At 40.6% G+C, this 26,698-nt stretch overlaps 1 long non-coding RNA gene across 6 annotated transcripts in view; it reads right to left on the reverse strand.

Moving 5' to 3' along the window:
• Positions 1-26,698, reverse strand: part of LOC122182718 — a 123,773-nt gene that overhangs the window by 51,071 nt on the left and 46,004 nt on the right. For 5 of the 6 annotated variants that reach the window (XR_006179950.1, XR_006179946.1, XR_006179947.1 and 2 more), the window contains one exon: positions 21,412-21,529. This is a non-coding gene — a long non-coding RNA (uncharacterized LOC122182718). Of the gene's footprint in view, positions 1-5,254; positions 5,334-21,411; positions 21,530-26,698 lie in introns of all 6 variants that reach the window. The other variant, XR_006179949.1, reaches the window with a different exon arrangement.

Here is a 26,698-nt window from a genome sequence, read left to right on the forward strand (position 1 = left end):
AGCTTAAAAAAAAAAAAAAAAAAAAGAGGAAAAAAAAGCCACCTCTTAAGCCATTTGCTATATCCTCACATACACCCAAAAAACTGTTTCCCAAACTCAGGGAATGCTGACATTAGCACTAACACTCAGCAGCTGCCTTCTATCCCTGTGTGCTCCCCAGAATCCAGCAATAAACTGGAATCCTGGGTCAATTTTCCAAAATCTAAAACCAAAACAAACACTAATTCAAGACAATAAATAAATAAATAGAAATCCTTGGAGCAAAATGTAGGGGATTTCATATTTCTGAGACACCTTCAGCACTGCAGTCCCAAACCTTAATCCTAAATCTAACCCCATAATTGCATTAAGACAGCCTGACACTACAGAAGACAGAACATGGGTTTAAGACCTCCATCGGCAGCAGCCTCTTGTAACTCTGCAAGAAATAAGCTGGATTCCTTCACACCTTCAGTATCTAATCCCTTACAGAAATGCTAAAAAAATCCCAGAAGTTTTGAGTCAGAAGTACTATTTAAACCTTTTTACTCTGTGATCCTGAGTCCAACCCTAATACAAACCTTCACAGCAGCAAACACGCTCAGAGAAACAAGAAAATACCAGTGTATGAGAAATACTTTGGGTTGAGTCCGTAAAGGAGAAAAGAATAGGCAATGCCTTGTACCAGCACCAGATCACCTCCAGCTCTGCGCATTTGCAGGGTCCAGCACTACACTGAGTTACATAAATGCACCGTCCCTCCTTTCCTTACTCAATTATCTGCTTGCATTATTTTTTCACTTAGATCCTGCCCTGATCAAAACAAACAGATCCAAGTTACATATTGTGCTGTTCTGTCACTTGTCAGCTAGTAAAGGCAGAAAGTAAAGCAACAGGGTGATGCAGTGACTATAACTAATGTTGCTAAACATCACAACTTTTTTAGCAAGTCTGGCTTCTCCCTTCAGTAAGCAAGAGACATAACTGAGCTTGGTGACAATGAAGAAAAATCTGCTTGTTTGGGGACATGGGTGTATTTCACTGTCAGAATTAAGGGAGATCCAGTAGCAGTGAGGTGTTCTGATTTAAGCTAAAGGCAATTCTCTCCAGAGAACTGGTAAATTCCCAAATAATCTATGCCCAGGCAAAAGCTAATGTAAAGCACAGTTCAATTTCTTGCAAGGGATTAAAGAAAGGAAATGGACATTTACATTTCAATTCCACAATAATATTCACTGCAAGTCTTTGCTCTCTTGAAAATAAACCTGACAAAAAAGCATTTTTTTTTTTTTTTTTTTCCAAGGCTTCTGCCAGATCTAAGCAGGGTATGATTTTGAAAGAGCATGCTGAACCTCCAGAATCGCTTTGTAAAAATCTGGACTACAAAATACTGTTCAGAAAAACCACAGAGCTGCAACAAGAAGTCAGATTAAAGTGCAAATGGAGAAAGATCTGGTATAGAAAAGCTGTAACAAAAGGCAAAAAGGGCCAAAAGCATCAGCCATCCTATAGGGAAAAAACCCTGTGGTCAATCCACCTGCATTGCTAATTGGGTAGGGTAGTGCCAGTGCAGAATTGAATAGGAGCATCACTGTTAAGTGCCTGCCTGAGCAATTTAGCATACTTCAAATATTCCAAATCCATTACACTTTGAATTAAGAGCATTTTTTAACCTACAGAAAGTTTCAAGAAGGAATGAATAATCATGGTATACTTTGTCTGCACATAGAATTTTTTGGCTCGAACACCACATACCCTAAATCTCTTTATTTTCTCATCTGTCAATCTTTATAATAAAAATTCCCACTCAAGCTGAACAGTTGCCTTCTGAGACCTCGTCTGCTCATGGCACTGATTCCCCAGCTGAAGCCAGGCCTTTGCTGAAGATGTCATTATCATCTGTTCGCCAAACAGCTTTGTCATATGCAAAAGATTGCAACTTCACGTAGGAGACTTGAAGACAGTATAGATGGTGCTTTTAAAGAACAGAAAATTTCCTTCCATGTAAATGCCCCAAGCAAATGAACAACAGCATAGAAAGGTGCAGAGCACAGAAGTTAGTATATGTAAAAGGATTAAAAATAGACTTGTTTTTTAAAAATGCCACAGAAAAATGAGCGATCTTTTAATAAAGTTCTTGGAAAAACTGTAAATCAGGTTTTTAGGTTAGAGAAAGAGAAAAAAAGGAAGAAAAATGAGATTATGCGTGGTTCAGATGAAGCTATTCTTGATGTCAATTAGGATGATGTTATTGGAAAATACATAACAATGTTCTGATCGTGTGGAAGTTGGGGCCCTGTGCTGTCTTTCCAGTCATTAATTGGGCTAAGAAATTTTTATATTGGTTTGACTGATATTTGATATAATGACCTTCAAAGCATGAAAAAACTGCCTTAACCAATGCCGCTTAAGTAAAGGCAGCGTAGGCAGAAGATAAGCTGCAATACAGCGACAACCTCCGGGTTATTTCACTTAATGAGGACTGTCCCAAGGCAGCAACGAGGGATTGTGGCATTCTGATACGCCAAGAGAACCATCTTGCTGGCCTTGAAGCGGAAAAACTGATGCAGTGCCGTGAACAAGGCTTAGATTGGCAAAGGGAGGGAGAGATGGGGGATTCCAAGAATCGGATTAGCTTTAACTGGAATCCTTTCATATCGCCAGGATAGATGAACAAGCAGAAAAACAGAAATTGGGTAAACTCTGCCAAAAAGCATCCTGTCCCGGTAGCAATCTGCACAGTAAACTTGACACTCCTGCTTCATCATACAGTTTCCAATTCCAGTATCATTAAACAGTAATTGTTCTGCTCTACTTCTTGTTTTGAAAAATGCCACATTTTGCTCTGCCTTCATAACAGTCTTTTAAGTCACTGCTCTTAATACTCTCACAGCGAATGGCAATGAGAGCAAACCTCGCTGAACTGTATACGTTTATTTCCGGACTTTGAAGATGCCACCATTTATGTTAGTTCATAATTATTGGAGCTGTCATTTCCAAATGCCTCATAATACCTCCATGAAAAAGGGAAGTATGAAAAGGAAAATTTTCAAAAGGATTCAAAGCTCCTATTGTGGTTACTGGATACAGCCAGATACCACAGTTAAGTGGCTGAAGAGAAAGCAAGAGAGCTCTTTTAAAAGTATGACCACGAATGACTTTTTCTCATTGACATCCATGTCAGAACTGAGAGCAGACCATGCACCCACACCACTGAAAGGACCACCTTTAAACTCAACTCACAGCTCCTACAAGCTGGAGAATGGCAATGACACTTGGTAACATCCCAGCATTTTGCCTCTGCAGGATGTAAGAGAACTAAAGGAGATAGGTTTATCATCCAGGTTCAAAAATATCAAGTGAGGGCATGTGAATTCAGGTGAGAGCAATGCTTTAGTTTATAGAAAACAGAATGTGTGATACATTCAGAGGTGGGAAAGAGTGAGGTAGGACATGGTGAGAAAACAATACAATAAAAGTAAGACTGAGCAATCCAAACATAGTTCCAATAAGATAGATTGGAAAGAGAAACAGCAAATATCCATCTGAGTAAGCAATCTTCCACGCTTACCTTGATATTCAAATTTCGCTGCATGCTGCTTGCTGTGCCGGGTACATTCTGGTGCTATAAGGCAGACCTGCTGAGCTATGCCCCTTCCTACTGAACTATGCTGTGTACATGAAGGACTGCATTTTTTTTGCTGCACCTGGTGAAAAAAGTTTTCAACAAACCCAACAGAGCAAAATCAAAGAATCAGCCACAGCAACTGTATGAAGCACTAGTGCAGGTTGCCCAGAAAGGTGGTGGCTCCCCCCACTCCTGGAGACATACAAGGTCAGGTGGGTGTGAGCTCCTGATGGAGCCGTATGTGTCTCTGTTCATTGCAGAGAAGTTGGACTGATGACCTTTAAGAGTTCCTTCCAACTCAAATGATTCTATGCTTCTGGGAACTGGAGGGAAAGTGCACTGTGGCTGCGCTACACAGTGAGTGTTTCAGCAGGGTAACCAGAATAGAAAGCAGTACACCAATATTATTGTTGTCACTATATTCAGGAAACTTATAACCACCTTGCAGCAATACACAGTTGATAACTGCACTGCTTTTTAGCCATCCTGTCTCAGTAATGCTGGGCAGTGAGAACACATCATCACAGCTCATCTCCAATGACCACTGGTTCACCCAGCCCAAGCTTCACGCCCAGTGGCACATCTCCTGCTGACCTTGCCAGCAGTCAGAGTCCTGACTCCCAAGTTCAGCGAAGTTCCTGCTGCCAAGAGGGCTGTTACACCCGCTTCAGTGGTGATATCTAATTGCTAGACTAACCACACTTTTGACAGATGTGCTGCCTGCTGCTCTCTCCCATACTCTCAGCTGCAGACTGGAAACTGCAGCACCGATGCCCTCAAACACAAGTGCAGAGAACCCCCAAACCCTTTTTGCTGTGATTCCTGCAGGGCCCCAGCTTGTCACCAGGGAGGCCAGTAAGCAGGAAGGGGGTTCACAAACTGCAGTGGAAGGGAGAAGATTTCCTATTGCAGTCAACAGAAAGGCTGAAACCTACAAGAGGACACAGAAGCAGAACCTAAGGCTGCTCAACGTAGAATAAGTTGTGGGTATTTATTGGAAAGAAGCTATAGACTGAAAGAAATAAGTTCAGACCATTCCAGGCATTGCCTCAAATCCCAAGTGAATTAACAACAGTGCATGTACAGAAATGCCACAACAGCACACAACAAGCCTCTCAGGAGCTTCCAGAACAGAGCAATTACCTCAAAACCGGGAAATGCTGTCTTGAGCACGAAGGTCACTAACACTGAGCCACCTTATTTTCTGCAGAGTGTTTTTAAGAGCCTTTAGTAAGAGTAAAAAGCTGGATTGCACACAACACATCAGCATGTTCACACTTCCCAAGACAAAGAAGAGCTGCAAAAAGCCTATGTGGTGAAACCATCTCTGCAAAAAAGAACATTCCCAGGAGGCTGGGGGTCTGTGCAGGCGACCCGCTATCCTTCAGTCATTACTTCTTGCCCATAGCTCCCCTGTATTTAGCTAGTTACACAGAGGTGTTCTATGTGTTCTCATCTCAGACCAAAGTGAAATAGAGACCAAATATAATAGGAACAGGCTGCCCAGAGAAGCTCTGAGTGCTCCATCCCTGGAATCATTCAAGGTAAGGTTGGATGGGGCCTTAGGCAGCCTGATCTTGTGGGTGACAGCCCTACACACAGCAGGGGGTTGGAATTAGCTCATCTTTAAGGTCCCCTCCAACCTACCATTCTGTGATTCCCCATCCTTGAGTCACTTGGAGCATGAGCAGGTGGAGGGAACAGGAGCAAAGGAGCAAAACTGAGCCTGAGAAAAAGGGTAGAGGAAGATTATTTAGTCTTTGTTTCTCACCATCAAACTCTACTTTAATTGACAATAAATTATTTTTTTTGCAGACTGAGGCTGTTCTGACCCTGAAGGCAATTGGTAAGTGATCTTCCTGCCTTCATCCTCACCCGTGAGCTTTTCTATCTCATTTTCTCCTGGTCTTGTTGAGAAGGACAGTAAGAGCATCTGGCAGCTGATCAAGGTCAGCCAGCACCCCCAACTTAGTAATTCCAGGGGAAATGGTTAGGAAAAGAAAAAACACAGAGGTATTATTATTTCCTCTCATAAATAAAATTAATTCTAATCAGATATTCCTGGAAAACCCAGTTCTGTCAGTGTTACAGCAAATGTGAACTCTGCATCTCTATACTTCTTGATAAAAGGAAAATATCAAGCTAAAAGAAAAGAAGACTTAAAAACCTTAGGCAGAGCATTCAACTAAAAACAATGACAGGATAAATAGCAAAAGGAATCCCTTTGCTGAGAAGTTAACAGACCTACAGTGAATTCTATATTCATTTTAATAGTGAGAATTACAAGGAACAATTATTTGTTCTTCCTGTTAAATTAAAACAGATATGTAAATTCGATTGCCATATCTTGAGTAGTTGTGCAAAAGGGTGGAAGTCATGCAATCTTTTCTCACAATTACTCACTTCTCAACAGATAAATACAGGACTACTAAGGAAGGCCAAGGATCCCTTAAGATCTCTGCTAAGCTAAATATTTGTTCTACCAGAGTTGCAAATAACTTCTAAGTAGCATTTCCCATTACAAATAGTGTATTTTTTTTTTAATTCTAGTGTCTCTCTAGTTGTTTCAGATGTAACCTCAGCCCTGGTTTTATGAAGATTGCCCCAGTAAGCAGTTTGATTTTCCGTCACTTGGACAAAGGTCATTTACTTGCAAGTTCAAGTCAAATTCAACTGCCAGGTAGAAAACACCTTCTAAAGAACTAGCAGAACTGCGAAAGACATATTTTCACTCAGAAAACACGCTGTCTAGATAAGATTTCTCAGATGGACAAGACTTCCCTAATTTTGGACCAGCCACAGCATGGAGGTCCTCAAGAGGCAAAGTGGGATTGACTGGCTTCTGGCCAGCAGGGCTCTGGGAGAGCAGTGGCTGAGTGTTGCAGGTTACAAAGGACTGCCTCAAGTAACCTGAAAGGGGCATCGAGATGGTAGGCCAACTGAGGGGCTGTGAACAGGAGAAACAGCACTTTGGAAAAGCCCTGAAAAGAGGGATGCCATCGGGATGCATCAAGGTATGGAGGAAGCAGCAAGAAAACTCCAAGTCCTGCTGGCAAGAGCGGGGTTAATGGAAGGACAGTCTGTTTCCTGACACTTTCCAAAGCTTTTTCTCTCCCACAGACCACCTGCAAGTCCCCTCCTCTCTATCCACCTCCTTGGGCCAACAGGAATGAGAGAAAGCAATAAAGCATCTGACCTTACAGGATAGAAAAAGAGGAAAAGGAAGGGCTGTAGAATATCCATAAGGAAAAGGGCATTCTCTTTTATTGCTGATTAATAAGGACATGGAAGCTGTTTCAGAGAAGAGCTGCTCTTGATACAGTAAAACTGCTCCCCACCTTGCAACTCCTTCCATCCCTTCCTTGTGCAGGCAGGAGGGAGAAGCACAGCACAAGCCAAAACAGCCAGTTTTCATCTCCTCAGCCCCAGGCATGCCCAGCAGGCAACCACAAGCTGATGAAGTAGGCAATGACCTGTTCTTCCAAAGCCCAGAACTGGCTCTGCTATTTTCCTCTTGGAAAGTGAGCACAAACACCCAAGTGTTAGCAATTAAAATGATGCAATACGTGACACAATCAGAAATAACCTAGTAATTGGATGCTTATATGCCGTACTGCAGATAAGCCTGTGCTGATATTACTTGAACTTTTATGTCTTTCACTGAGATATTTGCCACAGTGCCCATTTTGCTCTCAGCTCTCAAATCAGCATGATGAGTTAGTCTTATCACTGGTCATGGGAATCCTGTGTGGACAGAGGGGATTTACCAAAGCCAGAAAATAATGTAACTTGTGCTTGAAGATACGTTGAGCTGTGTTCTTTTTTTTTTTTTTTTTTTTCATTAATCTTCAAAGCTATGCAATAATATTAAAAACTGAGTCACCTCAAACAGCATGGTAAAGTGGACTAGAGGAACACACACAAGCTATTTTAAGAACTGCAGAGTATTAACAACATTTAAATAAGGCAAGAAGCCTGATGGAGCATCGACCACAAGCTAATGATAAGTTTCAATGTGAGGCACTGAAGATCAAACATGGTTTGGCATCCAGAACAAGAGACTCAGTTGCTTTTGCAGGCAGAGCTGCATATTGCAGGGCATGGGGCAGCACTTCCTTACAATACCAGGTGTGTCTGCCCATGACAAGGTGGAGCCAAGCAGAGAAACATGATGCAATCTCTGCCCAGCCCCTTCACAGCTATTTCAGATCCTAACAACAACAGTCATGTAAACGTGACGCTCCTGCCTGGGCATGGCTCATCAGCCTTTCTGAGTATTTTGCAACGTAGCTATTCTACTGCCTGCTTCACAAGAACTGGTCATACAGCCATAGCTCCTGGTCTCCTTTTTTTGCCTTACTGTTTTAGTCAGGCAGGGAACATGGGACTGTTTCAGCATGCCAGGTGCCAGGCTCATCACTGCCAGCTGGACAAGGCAAACAGAAGCAGGCAGCCAGCACTGCAGCAGCACTCAGAACAGAAGACAATGAATGTGGGTTTCTCAGCCTGACTAAAGTTAGATGACTCCAAAGTTACTAAGAAATTGAGAATGATGCAATTGTAAAAAGCATAAAAATCCTCAGATCTGCACATGAATGGAAAATACACATCAGAGAAGCTGGTGGCTGAGTAGGTGTCTATGTGCTATGTAACAAGTGCTTGATTTCTGTTAGAGTAGCCCATGTAAAAATGGATGTTTTCTCAGGTCATATTTACTAGTGTTCCCACTTCAAATAAAACACCCACAACAGCTATTTTGGGGAACAATTTATCTGTGTGTATATGGTGTCCTACTACTACCCCACACTTCGAAAACTTGGCAACATCTCCCAGTCAAAACACTTAGAGGTCTTGCCCAGAGCTTTTTTCTCATGCAGATAAGGCTTACTCATGCTCAGTGCTCACAGGGATTTGAATGACATTTATATGAGTTAAGGTCCACAAGAAAAGATCTTAAGTGTGGTCGTGGAGAAGTCAGCATTTCCATATCTAATTAAATAAATTTGGATAGGTATATTTATGAATAGGATTAAACCATTATTAATACAGCAGTTTGGCAATGGAAGCATATCTTTTAATTATCAAAGAGTTTTTGGATAGGATTTAGTCACCATAGAAATTCTGTACTTTGATATATTGCATGCTGTCAGGGTGGTTTTTGCTTTTTCCTTGCCTAAGTCAACCAACTACATACCATGCCTCCAGCAAAAAGTAGCCATTGAACTGATCACTCCTTAAATTTCATTTCCCAGTCACACTTAATAACTGTCTAACCCCAGTCCCTGCAAGGGACAGAAGAGCATCACAGCGATACAGAGCTCACATCCATTTCTGTGACACCGACTTGGGTACTGCTGGCACTAGAAACACCCTACTTTGGCATGGGGTGCCTACAGGCCCAGAGTAGAGGTTAGGGACTGTAAGATTAAATAAGGAAAATGTAGGGAAGTGGGACTCTGCTGGCTTGTTGTTGTTAAATCTGACTTCAAACACAAGTGCCTGATGTTTTTAAAGATAAAGCTAACAAGAAACCAAGAAAGATGCTTTACTCCTATCAGTGCACACAAAACTTATCCTTCAGGTGCTTCCTTGAATGCTACAAAACTGATTTTGATTAATGCAGTCACACGTACGCAACTTAGATACAGTTCTTTTCAGTCTGTCAATACATTTTACCAAGTCTGCTTGTTAGGAAAAGCAAGCTATCCCCCATAGTCATCAGCATCAGACAACACAATGTGGACCTTGATAACTTCTTATAAACCTTTTAATTCCTTAAAAAAATTCTACCAATGAAAGTAGAAACTACTGAATATATTGTTTGAACATCATAGTAGCAACCTTGTTATAGAAAGAAATGGTGAATTAACTGTGTCCAGCGAGCCCTGGACTGCCTTCAAACAAGCCTGTTGGCTCCTGAACATTATAATATTAATACAGCTGCATTAGCTTGTTCACATTAACAAACGTGTGTGGGAAGGTTTAGCTGTCTGCCTGGCAAAGTAGTTCTGCCTATTTGGTTTCCAATGGGGCATTGTTTTATGCTCAGTCCTGAAAGAAGATCAAAGTTTGTCAGAGCCTCAGCGTAGGCGTTCAGTGCCTGCTGGTGGGCTGTCCCTCCAGCTCCCATTGCAGAGAAAAGGCGTCTTGTGAAGAATCGACACTGTATTTCATCGATGTCATTTGTAATCCTTTTTAACAGATTAAAATTATGGGCTGCCTGGTTTTCAAACACAGCATCATCCAATTTGCATGGTCCAGGTCCTCTTCTGCAATGAATGATGGGCTCAGTAAGTGATATTTACTGGTCTGTCATGCCACCGCACTGCAGCTAATACGCACTGAACCTTCACCAAGGCAGTGTGGAATTAATTCTCAGAAGCAATCAACATTCATTTGACTTTTTTCCTAATTTACCTCTGCATCTGACTCCAGTGATTTCACATCAGGAGAAATAGGCAAACCCTTGAGCGCTCTCAAAAATATCAAAATGGAAACTGCTAGAAATCTATAAGCACCAAGGATTTAATTTTCACTGATGATCCATGATCCAGAAGTCAGCAAGCATGGGATAACTTCACTAGCATTTTAATCTTTGAAAATCTCTCCCTGTTGCCAGTTATATGTATTTACACTTTTGCACTGCAAGACCAAGGGCCACTCTAAACCATCCGCTCCTATAAAGTCACACACTTGCACAGGTTACACAGACTCACATCAACAAAATGACTATTTTTGTCCTCCAGAGGTCTCAGGGGCTTTCAACTACTGAAATTAACCCTCAGCCTTCAGCTCAACCCTGTAGTTTTACAGAGCTCCACAGCATCTAAGATATCACTATCTATGTTTCCTAAAACAGAAATGACTTAAAATACGATACTGAGGTTTTAAAACGACCACTTCAGAATCCACATCACAGCCATACCTGCTGACAGCATGAGCGCGATACATAACAAAGCATCACAACTCTGCTGATGTTGACATCTGCCTGAAAGATCTGTGGATCCTATATCATGCCAAAAGTGACATTTAGATAGATGAATGTATGTCTTTAAGTTTCACTTGTTTGTATACACACAGGTAATATATGCACAGTACTCCCACGTAAAGACTTCCCTTTGGAACCAAAGTGTTATGAATATAGCTGCTGTTTCAGTGTCAGGGGAGCCAGTATCTTCCTTGCAATGCACAACTCACTGAATCTCGCTAAGGCAGCACATGAGCATCTGCTGCAGCTGCTGGGAGCAGTCAGCTGTCGCCCCCTGTACTTGGCAGCATGACCTCCATCCCCTCCAATCCTCAGGCAATCTCCCAAGCAGAGGGACAGGCAGCTCAATCCTCTGTGTGATATGGATACTGACATTTCCTGCAGACGGGAACTTCTTAAGCAATCTCTTTGAAATAATCAGTGCTTGATTTACATAATTTCAGAACATAGTTAAGCCTGAAAGCACCATCTCTGCAGCTTCAGGACTCCTCATTCAGCAGTGGCTCCAAGCCTTGCTGGGCATCCCCTGCCCAATCAGCCCCAGTGAACCGACAAGGAGCTCAAGGACCTGGGAGCCATAAAACAGCAAGAAACCACAGAACTTGGGAATTGCGGTTCCTGTGCTTCCAGTTGTGTGGCATGCTGCCCAGAAGTCCTCAGAGCACCCATGGCATATGCCAAGTCTTCAGGGATCTCTGAAGGCATCCAGCATGTCAAGGCCATCCCAGAGCCACAGACCTCACAGCTCGCCAGGAGCCATGCAATCAGGCATGAAGCCTGTCAGAACCCATCGCGTGTCTCTGCAGAAAATCACTGAAACTGATGGTTCTGCAGAATAATTTGGTATCAATGAATACGTCTTTTCTGATGGAAAAATATTTTGTCAGCAAGTTCCCAGCTAGCTCCAGTCTGTCGATCCCTTAGGGAAGTGAAACATCAGTAGAGCTGCTACAACGATGTCTAAAGTTCTTGTAAAAAAAAAAAACTGTTTAAAGATAATTGATTTCAAATGTTATGCAAATAAATAAATAAATAAATATTTTTAAAAATCAGACTTCTGTTTTTCACTTCAGAAAATACAACTGTCCAGTTAATGAGGTGCAGGCCTGGCCCCACATTTCATTCTTCACAATAATACATATAATCTGCAGCCCCATCGTGCCCTAACATTTTCCTTCCCTTTGTCCTGACTGCAAGCTCTTTGAGGCAGGGTCCTTCTCCTTCTTTATTCCTGACCAGCAGCTTGAGCAACTACGTGAGCAACAAGTTCCTATCAGCAGCAACCCTGGCATGTTCTACTTAGAGGAGTGACCTCAGCAATGTATTTCCACAGTGATTTGGTCCTTAACTATCATGTAGTTCCCTGCAATTTTAAAAGCATTCTGCATAAACAATTCTCTCTCTAAAGCTCAGAAAAAAATCTCTCATGTAATGTTTTGGGCTCCTTTAAAGGCATGCATACAGTCAAGTAAAAAAAAGGGTGGTTTTATAAATTTAATTCCACCACTGCTTTTAAAACTCTAGATAGATGCCTTCCTGTCATCACCACTGTGCTGTCGTTAGATATATTTTGCCTTGCTTCTGCAAACAGCACAGGCAACATCAGGAAGGAAAAGTTCCCCTCAAAATATTTAAATAGAAATGGAGTAAGATATTATTTATCCTTATGTTTCAGTGAATCCTCATAACGGGTTTAAGCAATATTTTCTCAGTTCTGATCATTCCAGACAAAAACCATCTAATTCATTTTGTAACATCACAGAGCATTATTGCAAAGCATCCCTAGTGAATCCAAGCTATACAAACTAGCTCTAAAGCTTTTAATTTGTCTAAAGAGATGCTTAAGCTGGATCAAGCATACTCAGGTGTTACAAATCAACAAAGGAGTCTGAAAATTAATCCTTTGAGAGAATGTGAATTGCACCAACTAGTATCGCTTTCATCTCAGGTGATTTAATATGCAAACATATTGCAGCAATAATTAATTTGCCCCATATTTTTTAGAATTTTTAACTGTTAGAAGAATATTGTTTTAGAATTTTATTACTATTCAGTTTCCAGAATGTTTTATCCCACATTTAGAACAATATTACTTTCTCTATTGCATACAACTAATGTTTGCCAAGATCTAAAATCTACATTTGTAACTACTGATTTTCATGTGTGCAACCTACTCATGCACACTACCTGGAATTTTCTTTCTTTCCTCAACTTCCTACTGAATTAAAGTAGAAGAGCATCATTTGTTATGCTAACATATTCACAGCTCAAAAAGTGAGATTAGTTAGTGTTTTATACCTCAGACACCTCCCTTCAGACAATTACTTCATAAACAGGAAAACTAAACTAATGAAGGCAGACAGTTTGAAACATATTGCAAATCCTGAGCTAAAATCCACTGAAACCAGCTGAAAACAAGAATTCCATTGACATCTACAGTTTTGGGTCTGCACTCCATAAATGAGATAATAAAAATACTGATATGTAACCACAACTTCCTATTCTTTGTGTTATCTTGATTAAGAATCTTTCCAACCCTCTGGGACACAAAAGACACCAGGGAATCTGATGGTCTGTGGCAGAGCAGCATCCTAACAGTTTTGGATACTCTGTGACCTGATGAGCTGAAGTTTCCAGCAAGACCTGAACAGTTACATTCTTACTGCCATCTGGCAAAATTCTGGCTTGGCACACACCTACCAGCAGTATTCCCCGTTTTACAGTTCAGAATAAGCTCTACATTATTCCCCATAAAATGCCAACAACATGCTCCCCAGAATGCTTAAATTACACACAGCATTCCTTACCACGGGCAGCAACATTGCCCCGGATTCCATCATAAATGACCAGCAATCAGTGTCTGCAGAAATGCACCATCTTTGTAGTCTTTTTCTCTTACAGTCTAATCACAAATTCTGTTTTTACTTTCCTTTTCAAACCCTGATTTCAACACATTTGAAAGGTAAGCAGCATGTATACGTTACTCAGAACAGTATTATACTACCTATATCTTTAAGCACCAACCTGCTCCTTTTCTTACAGCCTTAACATCAAAAGACTCACAATACTAGCCATGGTTAAACGGCTGATGAGCTTCCACCACTGCATACTGTATAGCCTGACAGTTTTCTGGAGTCCTTCCACTCTCCCATCTGTACCTCAAGACTGCCTCATGGCATGCCCACCTGAGCTTGTACACCACCTGGCTCTGGGGGCTGCGCTCAAGAATGAGGGCTCTTTGCTACTGCTAGACTACAGAAAAATTAAAACACACATCAGGTTGATGCACAAGTTTCTTCATATGGAAAAGGATTTACAGTTCGTTGCTTTTTTCATTTTATACTAGTTGGTAAAATTTTTGTGAACTCCAGAATCTTGTTAGGAAGCAACAGTGCAAGGAAATATTGAGTCAGTTGCTCATTAGAAACCACTGAATTCCATTTGGGAAGAGAATAGTTTCTTGGATATAAATAAGGTGATCCTTCAAATCTCTAGCTATAAAAGGAAACTTGGCCATATCCTGATCTGTATTAAAATAGTATTTGTAAAGTATGTAAGGATTATAGTCACAGTAAGTAAAGCATAAGTAAACATTCCACTGATTCAAAAACACTTCTCAAACACAAGGGTTGCTCCAGAAGTAACCAGAACCTCCTATTTTGTTATGTTGGCCCACAATGGCTGAAGCAGGTGTTGGTTGTACAGCAGTAGAGAGTAAACCTTCCCACCAACATTCCATTACATGATGTTGTCGTGTGACAGATGGCAGCAGAGAGCAGTTTGACAAAATGGTGTCCGACATTGGAAGTGCAGATGAAGCAAAGGTGTGTCACTGAATTCCTCCATGTGAAAAAAATGGCACCCATTGGCATTCACTGCCACTTGCTGAACATTTATGGAGACCAAACATTGGATGTGAGCATAGCGAAGCAGCGGGTGGTGCATTCCAGCAGTGGCAACAGCAGGTTACCTCCACTGGTATTTTTACAAGTTCAGCATGCAGGCTTTTGTTATCTCTGGTAAAAATTCATAACCAATGGTGGTGACTATGTTGAAAAAGTAGTATTTGTAGCTGAGGACTTGGTCTACCAAACAATGTTATTTTGCTCTTTGTATCTGTTGTAATTCCCATAGAAATAAGTAAAAGGCTTTACTTTTGGAGCAACTTACATATTTAACCTGACTGGTGTTCCAAAGAATAAAAGTACTGGAAAAATAAATAAAAATTGAATTATTGGAGGTATAGTGACTAAAAAATGCTGCTAGCTATAGCACTGTCTGAGGGAAGGAAAAGATTATGCTTTGTTGGAAGAATTAGGTTTCCTAATGATTCTAAAATCTATATAGCAGCACAGGTCACACAGCTTTCCACTGAATTTCGTGACTGGAAAATTTGATCCCCCATTTAATTTGATTTAGAAGTCTGGAACCAAAGCATTTGTGCATGCAACAATTTCCAACACTTTATTTTGATCAGTTTTCAGCACTTGTGTCACAAGTAACTACTTCGCAATTGCAGTTTAGACACTGACTTGCAGAAAGGAGAGATCTAATTTAAAATGCCAATATTAAAAGAGTCCAAGAACATTCCATTGAAAGTTATTTGGGTCATTGGTGCCACTACAGATACTTTCCTGATGTTATATAGGCTGCATGAAGTAACTTCATGCCCATACACAGAAAATACAAACTAACTACTTCTAATGACCAATGAAATAGGAGCAGATGTTTTCAAAGCAGGAGAAAATACAGAAGTGCACATACAAATTGAGTTATTCTAGGCAACTGAGATCTACTGCTGCACTGCATGGGTTTGTTTTCTGAGAATTTGACAGCTGTTACTCTGGCAAGTACATATTCACTGCTGTGGTGTCCTGAATCTGTTTTCCTGAGTGAGAATTTGACAGCTGTACAATTATTTCTAGTGCAGAACAAGGAAATGCACTGATTATTGCCTTCATCCTGATTTACGAAATTCAGTATCAATACGATGCAACATAGCTGCTATCCTTCCACGTCAGCTACTTGCTGGAACAGAAATTTGACAATGGAAACTCAAAAGTAGACAGGCCTTAGGTTAAGAACACACAAAGTAGTAGAAACTTGTTAATTATCTTAAAGACTTGTTTTTTTCCATCCAGGCAGAATGAGCTCAAGATGAGCTGCTTTCCTGGAAATAAGGCTGCTGTGAATTCAGTCCAGAAGGTTTCTCAGTGGTCTCAGAATTCTAATCAGTTTACTGATTCTTAGCTTTTTACTGGCAATGCCCCTCAGAGAGTGTCGACCAAGAAATGCCTCTTTCCTATTCCATACTGATTGCCTTGCACCAACTCTTGGAACAGCTACCAATATATTTTTCAGTCTCGCACCTTTCATCTCTCCCGTTTCCAGCCACTCTTCCCCATTTTCTTAATTCACTGGAGGGTTATAAGTTTGCAATTAGCCTTCTGTTCTCTGCAGCAACTGTTCTCTCCCTCTCCACCACCTCCTCCTCCAAGCCTTCCTCCCACTCCAATTCAAGAGGAGCTACATGTTGCAACTGGTGAAATGCTGGTGTGGTTAATGGTTGAGCCAAGGGCTCTGGAAAGGAGAAAAGAAGCCGAGACTGGCAGGAAAAAGGAAGCTGGATGATTTTCAAGAAGCTGACTACTGTTCTGTTCATAACAGAGAAGAATTGATTACAGAGTGATCACCTGCTACTTCTCCCAGCCCAAAATCCCAGAAGAAATAAAACTGCATATTTGCATAGAGTTTCTTATTCATAGGTTTCACAGCAAATACCACTACCCCTTCACTTATGGGAAAAACTAAGTTAGATGATTTCCCTATTCAGTAAGGGAAGGGCAGAGCCCTGGCTAAGATCTGGCTGCCAGTGTCACAGTAACACCAACAAGGTTCCTGCAAGGCTCTTCTGCCTTTAGCTCAGAGCTAAACTGTGCATCAAAAGCATGGTGACACAAGAGCTTCAACATGTGCAGTGTCACAGCCATCTTTGGTGAGCCTGTAACACAGCTCTGAAACACATGAAGTAGCTCAGACATCAGCAGTGCAGATCAGTGAAGAAGGCTTAACTAGCCAGGCTCCATTCTCTTCCATCTGTAATCTCCAGGGAACACACATCTCAGCCCTCTCCTGCTGGGTGCATACTGCTGCCCACCTCTCAGCTTACCACTTCCAAGCCCACTCTGCCAAACCCAATGGCTGTAATGTGGTGGTTTCCTAGATTTCCTGTCAGGAAAAGATAAGAAACTGCAACAAATAAACAGATTTCCCAACTCACCAGGGTGACTTTTTCTAAAGGATTATTCGGGATCTGTCATCAATTTACTGCCTGCCTCTGTCTTAAATTGTGTGTGATTACTTTGTTTAGTTTTGCTGACACTTGTGTTTTGTTTAAGGGTCTCTTTGTGCAATCCTTTTTGTCTGCTTTAAATAAGCACTCTTCCTGTGCATGTAGCAGCATGCTTGGGTTCAGCAAGATGTCTATCACTTAATAACCAAATGAAAAGTTTAATCACCCAAAAGCTGGCTTTCAACCTGCAGTTAACAAAACAGAAAAGCTAAGTGTGTTCTGTATGCGTTTTTCTCTCCATTTCTTCTGTTATCACATTTGCTAGTCCAAGCAAGTTTTAGTGCTGTGTATTCAGTCCTGTAAATATCAATTCAGTGTGTGGAAACCGGCAGCAGGTACTCTTACTTTGCAGTCAGAATCAGTCCAATAAAACAAAACAATTACTCACTGCAGTCCTTCAAAAGTTGTTGGGTTTTTGTTACTAATCACCAAGAATGTATGAAATCCAAAGATATACACTAATAGCTTGCTGAGCACATCGGCTGTAGAAAATCGGGCAAGCATATCCGAGCAAACATGACAAAGAAACCAAACAAGAGAACTACAAGTCGTGCCAAGGTGCCATTTTTACAAAGTGACTTTAAAAAAAAAAAAAAGAGAGACAAGTTAATATCCCAACATGGGACAATATAGCTATGTTAAAAACACTTGCCATTAACAGCCATCTGTTCTCTGCAATTTGGGGGTAATTTTTATGTTCAACTGACAGCTTTGCATCGCCTTTTCTCTTTCATGAAGGATTCTCTCTGCCCCTAGTGTAACAAGCCCCTGAGAAGCAGGATCTGCCCATTACCTTGTGGCTCACAATATGCTGATGCTGCTAACAAACATGTAGCACTCTGCAACAGACTTCCTAACACAAACTGGGCACAAGATTTGGAGGGGAAATATATGTATTATTATTACATATATTATTATGCTAATAATATTCCAGTTCTCTCTAATAATATTCTACTCATGTCAGCACAGCCTGTAAAAAAATCAAGAGCCAAAATGTGCTGGCTGCCCTTGACATATTGTGATGGCATGAAAAATCAAGACTGCTTTCTCACCATTCTCTGAGAACAAGGATAGATTTCTACTCAAGCCTATCTTCTTGATCAGAATGTCTGTAGTGTCCTTATGCCTTTTCCTCCTGTTTGAACTTGTTTCTTCAGACTATTTAGTAAATACAATTCATGTTCACACCTAAAGTAAAGCTACCTCCTTTTGTTTTGTTATGTGTTAGAAGTCTTAAAATACACACTCCCAACAAACAGCAGGGTTGCACTTCCTTCGCTTGCAATCCTTGCAAAGAACAGTAGCACAAGTGCAGAGAAAACTAGAATTCTATTAACATTCAAATCATATGCTTACCACCATTTCCATTCCTCAGATCTGATATAATTTTAATATACAGTAGGAATAAGTCTGGAAAAAGAGAAACTGGAGCAGCTAGAAGTGATTTATTTATTGCTTTTTAGTGCTTCCTTCAGTACACAAGAGAGATGGTGGTCAAACACTTCCACTAAATCTAGAGCAGTCCTGTGACTGTAGCCCACCAAGCACCCACCTTGTAAACACAAAGCATATTTATAGAGTATCTAACAGTAACTATACAGATCGGTCAGAAACTCTGTTTCAGTCCTATCTGCAGATACACTCAATTTGAGCCTATTCCATGTTTTAACCAACCAAAAGTGAAGGGGCTGATTTTAGGCTTCATGCACTGGAGAAGAAAAAAAAAAAAAAAAAAAAAAAAAAGACTCTTTCTGTAATTACCACTAAGGCTCAAGTTACAAAGTTATCAAAGTTATCAGTTATCAAAGACGCACCTTGAGTATTGGCTCACGTGGACCCATTTAAAATGAATCTATCCCAGTGCCTTCTCCTCTCGAACGCATTTGCCTAAATAATTCTCTTGAGTAGGGATTTGGACTTATGTACATTCTCTAGGTATATTTCTGAGCTGACTGTTAGCTTGCCATAATCTACAAAATGGGATCCATATCATCACACTGGTTTTGTTTCATGCCTTCAACTTCCTTATACCTGGGTGTGATCCAGACCCAGAAGAATAACAGTGGAAAGACGTGCAGTTTTGACTTGAGCAAGCTCCAGATTAATATCAACACCTAGGTTTTTTTTTCCTCTGTGCCATCCCTGAGCCTTGATACAGGTGACTTAAGAGATTGTTCCAGGAGATAATCCTCCATATAAACCGTGAGCCTGGCGTTCATCAGTTGTGAAGTAGGCACAGTATTTCTGCATGTCTTGTCACTGAGGAAATGTACAGTTTCACTGCATACCTTAGAGCTCAACTTTTCTTCAGGTAGGACTTGTACTGCCCTGTTAGAACAGCCGTTCCTGTAGCACAATCTTCCACGTCTTACTTCTGAATTGTATTGCAAAAGTACTGCAGTTTTTTCTGATTCACGACAGCACCACTCCATGAGGTCCCATTTATGAATATTATACTCTCCTAACTCTACGTTCTGCTCATAAGAATCAGCCTACCAAGATTCAATCGTTTCAGCTCTTATTCCCCTGCCCCTTTGCTGGTGGTTCTGCAGTAGCCCTTTTCACACGCTGAGATTATCATCACATCGCTGCCTCTCAGTGTGATATTCTGCAGCTCCCAAATGCTCCTAACCCACATCCATCATTCAGTCCCCATGCCAGCTTCCCTTAACTCCTCCTGTACACAGTCACAAGGTTTCTGATACCCCTGCTTTCAATCTGAGCTCTCTGTTTCCCTTGTGTGGCTGAGCACTCCAGTGGTTCCAATTCACAGGAAGGAGCACCATTCCTGTAATTGCTCCATTCTCTCACGTGGCAGGTGCTGAACTATGGCATTCTCTGCGTAAGAGTCAAAGGTGGTTTCAGCCCTGGTGCTCTCCCTCTGCAAAGTCATCAGTGCAGCACTGGCTCTGTTGGGCTGCTCCCATCTTTAGTTCTCATCTCCACGCTAATGGGCTGAATGCTAATAACCTCCGGCTTGTCTGAATCTCTGTATTACAGTGCTTGGGGTCAGGCAATAAAGGCAAATGGCATCATTCCTATTTCATTCCTTTGTCTCTCCAACTCCAGTTTATTGCCTTTTGTTTTTTTTTTTGTAATTGCTACAGAACTTCTCTAAGATCACCTCTGTCCATCTCATTTTCCTGCCTATCTTGTCTTTCCCAAACATTGCATGTCACTGTTTTATTTACTTTGAAGCATTTTCACTATGAACCAAGGGAAATTTGGCAAAGCCAAAATTCTGTAAATGCAGAATAAATAAGAATGCATGTGTTTTACATTAGACTGCCTTGAATATTTAGTCATCCATTCTAGCAATAAATATATTTTACTTCCTTAAGCCTCTTGCTAACTATCCACTAGGACTGAAGGACTTGCTGCTTACAGTTCTTCTTTTCACTGATGAAAATTACGTATTGTGTTTTGGTGTGTCATTCAGTTCCTGTCTCCCACTCAAATGAGAAACATCAGAAACTGTTTTCGAACAGATTTGCAGTACAGAGTATTTCAAATTTGCAGATCCCAAGATGAGGAGTACAGCTGGTATAGGCAAACCATTCCGATTTTGCAAGAAAACCTTATCAGCTAAGCAGTACTTCTGCAGACTGATACAGTGCTGAAGTCCATGAGCACAGACAGAATATCCTCTGCAGTTTCAGGTAGCTGACTTGTGTTTGGCCATTTTCTAGATAGAACTGTAAGCGTACAGATGACTGAATGGGGTTAAAAAGCTAACCTCAACCCACGTCTGCCCTCAGAATTAATCTCAGAGTTTACATGTCTTTTTTTTCCTGAGATTTTCTTAGTGTTCTCATCAGCCTCTTCCTGTGGGGCCTGCAGACACGCTGCAGGAAAGAAGCTTGCCAGGATATAAGAGAAATCTCATGAGAAATTCTGTTGTTGGTTCATTTCCAGGAAAATTCTGCAGACTCAAGACACATAAGTAAATTTCTCCAAAGCTGGGAGACAATACCTGTGATATCTCCAACAGCAACTGTGATCACTTCCTGAAGGTTGCTCTTAATAGTCTCATTTTTCAGACCTTAGTTGGATGTGAAAATGTCATTGCCAGGCTGAGCAACAGACACAACAAAAGCTTCATCTGAAATAATGAATTTGTCTTGAATTCTGCAGAGGGTCGAAGAGACTTTTATGCAATTTCTTTTTTTTTTTTTTTTTTAATTAGATGAAAAAAACCCTTTATTGTTCCTCTTTCCCTTATTTCTTTGGGCATAGGACCTGAATGTTTTGGAGTTCAGCAAAACCAATTTTTCTGCTAGGGCCTGAATCTGCAGATCCACAGACATTTCTTTAGCAACAACATTAACCTTATTCTTTCCTGCATTAGGCAGAAGGCTCTTCTCCTGAGACTGCCCAAGGAAAAACAAGAGCCTCAGGACCTTGCTAAACAAGGAGCACTTCTGCAATACTATCCAAAAAGAAATGGAAAGGACAGAAAGGTACCTGAAAACCAGGAAAATCTTCCTCTGGACTCAATCGGAAGTATCTGTTGGCTCACGATCCACAGCTTAGAATGCTCTTACAATAGCAACATACCATCTTCCATCTCACTAAGACACACCTAAAAACAACCAAGAAAAGCCACCAACGTTAAAACGCTCATTAGACAAAATCCCCAGGTATGAACCACAACTCTAGTTTCCCTAATCCTGATACCAAGATAGCATCCATACCCTCAGCTCTGTTATTTTGCCTGACAAATACACACAGGCATCCTCCTCTGAATCCAGCTGAGTCAGGGGTGAGATTACTGCTCACAGCTGCCATTACTGCCCTCCCCATTCTCACTAACTCGATTCAGCTAACGTTGTGGAAGACACCTAAGACCAATTAGAAAATACACTACACACAGTTCTCTCAACTTGATTGAGAACTTCACTGACTGACTTGATCACATGCAGCAGGGAGTCCAGCACTCTCACTGTGCACTGCATGTGATAAAAACCTCAGCTGAAGCCGTGTGCTTCAGGGAAGACAGATGGAAGAACTCCAATATCTGCTTCTGATCAGAAATGTCAATACCAAAAATACGATATCAATGGAATTCAGGTAGCTCCACAGACAGATGGCACCTAAGGTGGATCAGAAGGTTATTTTGGTTTGGCTGTTTATTTGTTTGGCTTTTTTTAAACTTAAATCCAACCTTGGGCATCCACACTTGTTATAAAATCTGTTTTCAAGTCACACCCATTATCTGTCGCATATGGGTAAGGTGAGGGGAACGCTTCCCTGTTCAGTATTCTTAAGCCGTTTGCATAAAATACATGCTAAATAATTTAGGAGAATATTTGTAAAAGGCAAAGTCTTCACAAATAATGAAAGCTAAAAACAGGATTCATTGAAAATGTTCCAGAGTTCCCTCACTCTTCTGCCATTGAGCCTCGAGTACTCTCTTACTGTTATTATTGAAGAAAGAAAGGGAATTTTAGAACACATCCCTTGGACAAACATACCTCAGTATATCACTAAGTATATTTTCTTTTTCTTTTAAATGAAACATTTCCTTTGCCTTTAGTTGATAATTTTTGTCCACCTGCAAGCCACAACTGCAATCTGTCATTTCACATTCAGTGATCCTTACACAGATTCCCAGCCACAGTAAAATTAAGGGCTGATCTATCATCCACTGAAGCCAAAGGAAAAAGAACCTCCAGCTTCAGTGATAGAGAACAGAGACAGATAGAAATGGAGAAGTGTTGTCAGCTATTTGCCAACTCAGTTGTCAGCTATTTGTCCAACCTTGGACATTTAAAATATAGTAAGTTTACATTGAAAGTTAATTTTATACTGAATTAAAGATTGAACTATTCACTCAATCAAAGAAAAGCAGCATATCCAGAACAGCAAAATCACTTAAATTCTAATTTATGAAATAACCTGGTGTGGCCAAAGAGTTTCCTGAATAAAGATAAACGCATCAGTGTTTTAAGTACTTTGGGCTTTTTTTAAATGACTTTTTGTTATCCCACTAGAAGCCAACAATTGAGTTCACCAGGTCAGAGGACCATCTAGGTTGCTGATCTAACCCCAACTACTCTAGCCCACATCCATAACAACATTCTTCCAGAACTGAGTACAGTTTGTGTGCTATTCCAGGTGAGAAATTCATCCCTGCACCCCAGGCTCTCATTCTTGGATGCCTCTTTGTAAGCTGGATATTTGCAAATTGGAGTACTCACATTTCAACAATAAAGCTCCTGGAGATAATTTGATTTTGCACTGCCAGCCAGCACTTCATTGCTAATACTTAAGATGCATTACGTATTTCTCTGAGAGAATTAGCACTCAGATAATTAACTCTTCTGGGTGCTGAGTTTATGCTGTTCAGTGAAAACACACTGCACCCACAGAGACATGTTTGTATAGAGGCAAATCTAATCTCTAAATCTCTTATGTGGTCAGTAAATTAAAATCTAGGTTGCAGCAATTAAATGGATTCCCTTTTCCTCGCTTTTTTCTTCTTTTTGGCACATGCTTGCAAAATAGTTCACATACAATCACTCAATGGCTGGAAAGTAGGCTTGGCAGAAGGAGCCAGCTCAGCGTGACTCCAGTCAAGACAAACAGCTGAATTATTGTGACGTTCGTAAACAGGTAATTAGTTTTGCATGTCATTGTTCACCGCCTCAAGCTCATTACTCAAGTCTTACAACACTCTCTTTAAAAATTCAGACCTGTTTGACCTGCTACCAGCAATAGTGCATTTCAAGCATCCATGGATAAAGTGCAATCTTGTCAAACTGAAGACACCTGCTCCCAGCAGGAGCCCTGCTTATGAACTGCCAAGTCTTTTGTTACAGTGCCTCAAGAGGGAATAATCTTTCCGTCTGGAATAACCAGCACCAACTTGGCTGCAGCCTTTAAATATTTACTGCCACACAAAATACATATAGGTATAGAAGCAGGAGATGCACAAATGCAAAAAGACAGGAGACCACTTCAGATAACTTCTGCTCTTTGCCACACAGGCTTTTGAAATTCATTTTCTTTGGAAACTGGCTCCTCGCAAATTTCATCTCTTTAATCTTTGATACAGGTCTGTCAGAGGGAAGGTCACTTCCCTGTACAGGGATGTATATAACTTGTTTCACAGGTGACAAAATAAGCTGTGCTTTCCTTTCCATTACTGTCGTGCTCTAATTTCCTCCTGTTACTGAGCAAGGAGTGGATAATTTGTGTTATGGGTTAATCAGACTCTGCCCTTGTTTCCTCCTTAAGCCCCCACTGCAGCACAGCTCCACACACAGCATGGCACTGCTTCAGGTTCTGCTTGGCACGCTGCTGCTTAAAGCTGCTCCTACTGCCTTCTTCACCAGCAGCACGGAGAAGGTGGATACTCTTGCTCAGGGTTTTGCCTGATACTATTTCTTCAACAATGCACGCTCCTGGACAGCAGGCTGTTTATCTCAGTTTACCTCTAGATTAACAGTTGCCCTTAATCCTTTTTGTTGTGGAAAAAAAAAAAAAGGCGAAGGACAAGTACTCAGATAATTCCTTCCTTCTCATATTTATTTTGTGAGAGTGCAAATGGTAATTTAACCTAATTGTTTTTTAGTACTCTGATCATTAAAGATCCAGTAAAAGAAAGTGTAAGTCTTGGGTGAAGGTATCATAGAATTCAGCATTTCTTTCTGCAGCATCTTCTGCAAGGGCAATGCACAGCCCAGTCATGGGCTCAGGGCTCCTCAGACTCCCACAGGTGGTTTAATTCAACAACATTTCTTGCTGTCTTCACTACCCTTAAGAGATTTCATTGAGCAAAGTCCATTTTGTGATACTTAATCATATATATGCAAATGTTACATTTAGAATTTGGAGCTCATTGTGAGCTTATTTTTCTTGAGCAGTTATTTTAAAATGTGCTTTAAATCAATTTTGCAGTGAACATGGAGTATGTTTCAGCAACAACCATTTTTCTCCTGATTAGTAAATTACTGTTGTTTCCAATGTTTCATTCTAACTACTACTTGCTCAGAGTCACAGGAAAACAAAGCACTTAGTCAAGACAAACTTCCCTTTATTTCCATCTCAGCAAAGAGAGGTCTAGATTACTTTTAGAAAAACAGTTTTCAGCTGACAAAGTGAAAAATGTTGCATAACAGCAAACTTATAACACAGTAAGAAAGTTTTAATAGAAGGATTACCACTTTCTGTTGTAACTAGTTTAAAAGTCCTTTAAGAGTTTCTGTTAAGAGCAGAAGATTATGTTTGCAGTATTTATGTAATTTCTATTGGCTGGATGTGTAGTAATTTATGAAAGTTGTGACAACATAGAGCTTTAATACAGATTAAACCACACAGAGGGAGGAAAATAGAGCACTGTGCCACTCTGCTACACAGAATACCAATCCTAGGATCATTTAGATTTTTAAAACAATTCAGTTTAGAAATATAAATTGTGTTTTCCCAACCAATCGAAAATCTGTCTCAAGCACATATTTTTCTGGGTAGCTATGCATTACTTCTATCTCATTACGTGATGTTATCTGTATTTCAGATTCCATTTGTACAGGCTTAGGAAGACACAAGCAAATCATTCATATCATCCTCGTCCAGAGACGATAAATATCCTTAATGTTATATCATTTTGTATTCAGCATTGGTTATGTATCTTCAAACTTATCAGAATTCTACCTGTATGCATTTCTATTCACAAAGCTGGGCAATCATCATGCAAGTCTTAAAGTATGACAAAGGTTTTAGCTTCCTAGTTCACAGCAAGTGTCCAAAATAGCTTCCAACAGTCAATACGGAAGAGCTGTGATTCTACCAGGGCATTGAATGCAAAAACAAAGCAAGGGCTGGCCTAGTGGACAGCTGGATAAAACCTCTCTTCGATAGCAGATAGTTCTCATCTACCAGCCTGATAAATACTGGAAAAGAAAGCGTTCTCATGTAGGATCTGTATTTAGAACACCAACTGGAAGATAATCTAAGTCTGGTTTTCATCTGGTCAAGAATTTTGGTGTCCACAAGATCAGTGAGCAGATTATCCATGAACTGATGGCAAGTAAAACAGAAGCTGTGATAAAGGCTTCATAGCTGTACACCTATGGATACGTGTCTGAAATGTACATGTAAGCACATAAAACCTCTGGATCTGCTTTTTGCATTTGCAGTGTCTACATTTTAATTAACATCAACTGTAAGCGTATGGTAGACTAGGCATAATAACAGTAATTAAGACCTTGGCCTATTAAAATACATCAGACACATAAGCACAAAGGCAAAATCCAATTTGGAGAAATATATGGAGCATTCAAAGGTCAGTACTGAGATTTTATCTGGGACAACTAAATAAACGGGCAAATTCAACCCTATTTAACAATAAGTGTTTTTCTTGAGATCTCAAGAGTATTTCCAATTATTCACAACTGACTAGCCATGCAGTGCTTTCACAGAACTATAAACAAGTCACCACAATATACCAAGTTTGACAAAACTGTCCAACAGCCCATTAGCTGTACAACTGTGCTAAATAGCCAGAGACAAGTCTAAATCTGCCAGAACCAGTGTCTCTCGAGTCTGCTGGGGGATAGATACTTGAACTGCAGGAATATCCATTTGCAGCTTGCCACCATCTGGATCTTGTGAACTAAACAGTGAAGTGATGAGCTGGCACGCTCCAGCTCAGTAACAGCCCTTCAGTCCTTAAGAAACACAAACACAGCAAACAAGGAAGGGACATAGCAGGGCAGCAGCCCTATTGATGCTGTAACTCATACAAAGC

The sequence above is a fragment of the Lagopus leucura genome, unplaced genomic scaffold (assembly GCF_019238085.1).
Source record: "Lagopus leucura isolate 7727_CA_CO unplaced genomic scaffold, USGS_WTPT01 Super-Scaffold_100015, whole genome shotgun sequence".
Lineage (NCBI taxonomy): Eukaryota > Metazoa > Chordata > Aves > Galliformes > Phasianidae > Lagopus > Lagopus leucura.